The sequence below is a fragment of the Puma concolor genome, chromosome B1 (assembly GCF_028749965.1).
Source record: "Puma concolor isolate L17-30 chromosome B1, mPumCon1.1.hap2, whole genome shotgun sequence".
In the NCBI taxonomy this organism is placed as follows: Eukaryota; Metazoa; Chordata; class Mammalia; order Carnivora; family Felidae; genus Puma; species Puma concolor.
Genome location: NC_141670.1, coordinates 85,882,246 through 85,888,524, shown reverse-complemented (window position 1 = coordinate 85,888,524; position 6,279 = coordinate 85,882,246).

Genomic DNA, 6,279 nt, shown 5'->3' with positions numbered 1-6,279 from the left:
AACAATCCATAAGAGTAAAAAAAAGATAAATTAAACTTTATCAAAATTAAAAATTTTTCTCTATAAAAGACAATGAAAGACAAGTCGCAGACTGGGAGAATATACTTGCACGTCACATATCTTACACAGATTCTTATGTGCAGACATACAGAGAACTCTCAAAACTCAACTGTAAGAAAACAAACATCCTAATAAAAAATGGGCAAAAGATTTGAGCAGATACTTTACCAAAGAAAAAACACGGATGGCAAATAAACGCATGAAAAGATGTTCAATATCATTAGTTATTTAGAGAAATGCAAATTAAAACTCAGTGAGATACCACTGCACATCTATTAGAATGGCTAATAACCCCCACCTTCACCCCGCCAACAATCTCAAGTGCTAGTGAGGATACAGAGGAGACTAGAACTTTTATGCATTGCTGGTGGGATTGAAAAATTTTATAGCCACTTTGGAAAGCAGTTTGTCAGTTTTTCGTTAAGTTAAACATACAATTACTGTATGGCCCAGCAATCTACTTTTTATCCAATAGAATGAGAATTTATATATTACATAATAGCTTTTATATGAAAGTTTATAGCATTGATTATTGCCAAAAACTGGAGACTATTCAAATGTCCTTCCACCCATGAATGGATAAACCAAATGTGATGCCTCCATATAATGGGACACTCCTCAGCAACAGAAACACATTAGTAATATACTCAATGATGTGGATGAATCTCAAATGCACTTTGCTAACTGAATGAAGCCAGCCCCAAAAGGACACATAATGTACGTTTTCATTTATATGACATTCCAGAAAAGGCAAAACTTTTGGGACACAGAATAATAGATAATGGTTGCCAGGGGTTGAAATTGGTGGATAGCTGACTACAAAAGAACAGCATGAAGGGAATTTACAAGATATAGGGAAATGTTTGGGACCCCCCCCAATGCAGGTCTACACATCTTTTGTTATCACATCTGGATGCACCCTGGCTCAGATTACATATGACTTCTATAAGTAATGCATGAGGTTGTATTACTCACACAAAAGAATGTTGTTTAATTATGAATGTTTTGTACCCAAATAGTTACATAGCTTGCATGAGATTTTCCAGGGAGGTATGCCCCATAAATCAATGGATTCCAGATTTGTTTACTACAAGTGATTCTACATAGATTGAGAACATCCTTCTAAAGACATTACGTAGATGAAGATTCTCCTCCTGGTAAATATCATTGGCGTGTTTTCCAAAAGGTCAGTCATTCGAGTGTTTCCAAGAACACTTGACCAGGTCACCTTTCTCATTTCTTATTTGGAGATGCCTTTCCCCCATGCCTGCATGAAACTGAGAGAATGGGTCTATCCCTGCTCTTATTTTCTTCTTGAAACCAAACCCTTAAACACTTCATAATTTAGAGACTCACCTCTTCAGGAGTTTTTTCTTTTTCTATCTCTCTGCCTTATTCTCTTTCTCAGTCTCTGCTGGCTTCATCGTGTAGGTAGATTCTCTCTTTATAATTCGGAAGATGGCTAGGGGCACCTGGGTGGCTCATTCCCTTAAGCCTCCAACTCTTGGTTTCAGCTCAGGTTGTGATCTCACGGTTCCTGGGTTCGAGCCCCGCATTGGGCTCAGTGCTGACAGTGCCAAACTTCTTGGGATTCTCTCTGCCTCTCTCTGTCCTCCTCCCCTGCTTGTGCATGCACTCTCGTTCTCTCTCACTCTCAAACTAAATAAATGAACTTAAAAACTAATAGTTTGGAAGATGGCTACCAACAACTTGATGTTAGAGACCCAGTAGAAAGAGTTATTTTGTTTGCTTGTTTGTTTCACTCAGAATCCCAGGGAAAACCTTGATGGTCCCTGTATGGGCATCTCACTGTTATTGGGGAATTTAAGTTCTGGATCAAGTGAAATCAGGGGAGCACATCCTGTTGTTTATGAAGGGAGATGAGAGAACTTCCTGTGCAGATAAAACTAATAGCTGAGTGGGGCGCCTGGGTGGCGCAGTCGGTTAAGCGTCCGACTTCAGCCAGGTCACGATCTCGCGGTCCGTGGGTTCGAGCCCCGCGTCGGGCTCTGGGCTGATGGCTCAGAGCCTGGAGCCTGTTTCCGATTCTGTGTCTCCCTCTCTCTCTGCCCCTCCCCCGTTCATGCTCTGTCTCTCTCTGTCCCAAAAATAAATAAACGTTGAAAAAAAAATTTAAAAAGAAAAAAAAAAAAAAGCTAATAGCTGAGAGTCCACTAAACTGTCTGAATCATTCTTGTCTTTTTTTTTTTAAATTTTTTTAAATGTTTATTTATTTCTGAGACAGAGCACGAGTGGGGGAGGGGTAGAGAGAGAGGGAGACACAGAATCCAAAGCAGGCTCCAGGCTCTGAGCGCTCAGCACAGAGCCCAACACGGGGCTCGAACTCACAAACTGTGAGATCATGACCTGAGCCAAAGTCCATCACTCAACCGACTGAGCCACCCAGGCGCCCCTGAATCATTCTTGTCTTAAACACAACCAGAGTTTAGTCAAAATCATAGTATTTTGTTAATAAATATATTCTTAAAGATGCCTTTATTCATGTTTGTTATATGTGATTTTAAAGTAAAACTTTTGCTTAAAAATATTATAGAAATTCATATAAAATGATTGTTTTTCAAATTAATTTGGGGGAGGGGTACCTGGGTGCTTCAGTCCATTAAGCATTCAACTCTTGATTTTGACTCAGACTCAGGTCATGACCTTGAAGTTCTTGAGATCCAAAGCCCTCCCACACCGCCCCCCCCCCCCCCATTGGACTCTGCCCTGACAGCCAGCGAGGAACTTGCTTGGGATTCTCTATCTCCCTCTCTCTCTGTCCTTTCCCTGCTCATGCTTGTGCACTCTCTCTCTTTCTCTTAAAATAAATTTTTAAAAAACTAAAAAATACAAGATATCCTGCAAATATGTAAAAGATTTATGCAATTTTTATGAAAATATTTTCAAAATCATTTTGTGAGTTACATAGAAAATTATTCTCATTACTTTATAACAACATTGATAAATTTTATTGTCTGCAGTCAAATGTTTTGTCATTAGTGTTTGTCTTAGGAGAAAACTCTGAAAGTTATTAAGTATATAGTGACAGAAAAATATTTTCATAAGTCCTTAGGGGTCAGACCACTTCCAAATTATCAAACAATAATATTTTACTCTGCAATTGTAAATTATTCCATAAAATGGAATGGCTGTAGAGAATATAGTGGCAATAAATCCTTACGACAAAAGTATGCTGTTTGGCATGCATTTAAAAAGAGAATTCATGTTTCCTTTGGAAATGCCAAAGGATTTATTCCCAATTTTGTTTCATAATATACATTTTGACTATATGACCACTTAGTTGAATCTGTTTCAGCAGTTTTTTGTTGGTTTGTTTATTTGTTTTTTTTGTTTTATTAAAAAGGATCATGATACATTTATGCAGACAAAAATATGTGATTATAATGAAAAGTGTGGATTCCAATCATTCTGTGTGATTGACTGAGAACTAATTATGTCCTAGTCACCATTTCCCCAGATACCAGACTTTGGATAGACAAGGATCACTTCTGTCTAATTTACTTCAGACCCCAAGGCACCAGGTCTGGAAAGGTTGTTCTCAGCCCTCCTAAAACTTTCAAGGTCTTTTCTTTTTACCTTTGCAAGTTAGGTTGGGAGTACCTTCAGGGGAGATTTTGTTTTGTTCCGTTTTATTTTTGCTTTTGCCAATAGTGCTTCTGGGTTCTGAGGTAGAGAGAGGAAAGGCTGATTGAAAAGGAAAGCTGTGGCTTTGGTCCGGTCAGTCGCCACACGGCCACACGGCCACAGGTCAGCTCACGTCTTCCTGGCATCTAATCATTAGAGTAACAATATGCAATTCCGAACACAGTGAAGAAAAAAACAGCTCTTCTCTAGCCCCTCTCAGAGGGGTAACATTTCTGTTAAGAATTTTGTAAGGATGAGTGGGGCTTGGTAGGAAGGTCAGGGAGAGTGGGGAGAGAACTCCAAGCCAAGGTGATACCATGTAAAATGCAAACCTTCAGGAACTGGACCGTTTGTGAAGGAATTTGGACTTCACTCTAACCTATGAGGCCCATTTGAAATTAGAGGAGCAATATGAGGAGACTGTAGTTCAGAAGCATCAGTCTTGCTGCAGCTGGAGGCAGGCTGCAAACAGATGGGACTGGAAACAGGGACACAATTCACCAGGAATCTCCCGGGTGAGAATAGGTGAAAGACCTGAGTTTATGCAGAAGCAGTGAGAAGGGAAATGGGAGGTGACACGTAGGAGCTATTACTGACAATTTATGATATTTTTTAAGTTCATTTATTTATTTTGAGAGAGAAAGAAAGAGTGCAACTGGGGTAGGAGCAGAGAGAGAGAGGGAGGGAGAGAGAAAATCCCAAGCAGGCTCCACACTGATGCAGGGGCAAACCCACAAACTGTGAGATCATGACTTGAGGTGAAATCAAGAGTCAGATGCCCAACTAACCGAGACACCTGGCCATCCCTGACAACTTGTGATTTATTGGATGTGAAGATTGATAGGGAGGTGATCTTTCTCCTGTACCAGAAAAATCTGTGCAAAAAGTAATTATGATAATCTACTCACCTTGTTTAAAAATGTCTTCATTAGCCTCATGTTGTTTTTAGACAAAAAGACAAAATTCCTTATCTATTCATCTTTGCATCTTTAGCACTTCATATATAGTAGACACTTAATAAGTACAAATATTCTCCATCCCATTTCCTCCCTGTTCTATGAATATGTGCCATTTAAATTGATCTATATTCTCTCCTGAAGGTGGAGATTAAAAAAAAAATTTTAATGTCTCTCAAAAAAAATTTTTGAGAGAGAGAGAGAGAGAGAGAGAGACAGAGCATGAATGTGGGAGGGGCAGAGAGAGGGAGACCACAGAATCCAAAGCAAGCTCCAGGTTCTGAGCTGTCAGCACAGAGCCCGATGCAGGGCTCGAACTCATGAACCAAGAGATCATGACCTGAACTGAAGCTGGATGCTTAACCAACTGAGCCACCCAGGTGCCCCCTGAAGGAGAGATTTTAAAGGAGATCAACTGAGTGGCTGTTGGTGACAGATGAAATAGTTCTTGGGACTCCTAGTAACAAACTTGACATACATCTTGTCCAAATAAGATAACTAAGGTGGAATTCTCAATAAACTACAAATTGTAATACAAATATAAAGGTTATGGGGACACCTGGGTAGCTCAGTCGGTTAAGCTTCCGACTCTTGGTTTCGGCTAACGTCATGATGTCATGGTTTGTGGGTTTGAGCCTCATGTCGGCTCTGGGCTAACAGACCCTGGTTGGGATTTTCTCTCTCTCCCTCTCTATCCCTTCTCCTCCCCCACTTGTGCTGTCTCTGTTTCTCTCAAAATAAATAAATAAATAAACTTAGAAAAACAAATATAAAGGTTATGATTATGTTCTTTTGCATATTTTATACTTGCTGAGGTCCTCGGTCTTTGGTAGAATATGAAGACGTGTTTTTAGGGTCAAAGATATGAGTGTTCTAATCTCAGTGTGACCACAAGCTAAGACCATTTATTATTTTAAAGGACCTTTTTCATATAAGCAAAACCCAGGGGTATTTTTAAGTGCAGAATTTTGGCAAGGCCATCTGATATATTCCTATAAATGCATGCCTTGAGGTCTTTTCCAAACATAGTTGACCCATTTGGGATAAACATTCTTAAAATGATCTTACATCAAATAAATATTGACATGTTTTTTAAGGTCATTTGACACAAGACTAGAATATTAACCAGAGGCTAGATTTGATTATTTTTTTTTTACCAATAAGTGAAATTTAAATTCACTGCATTTATTGTACAATATAAATCTCAAGTATTAAGAAGTAATTTTGAGTTTCTGTAGCCCCTGTCATACCCTAAGTGACTAGTAAAAGTATATAATAAATGTATATAGGTTGTTCACTTATGATGCTTATAAAATATTTTTCATATCCCATTTTCTTAATAACGCTCAGGAACAAAAAGATCTGAGATGGTAAAACAGAAGTTTCTTTCAAGCTATTATTTATCTCTGCATATTTCATTTTTCCCTTTCTGGACTATGCTTTATAGGTAATAAAGGAAACAAAAAGAATGAGACTTGGGTCTGGGAGGACAAAATTAGAGAGAAAAAACTGTTCTATTATTGAGAAAGATGATGACTTTATAAAGGCAGGACAAAATGTTCAGTCATCCTTCTAATGAATATTTTTGTTCCACATCAAAGCACAAATATGTTTCAGG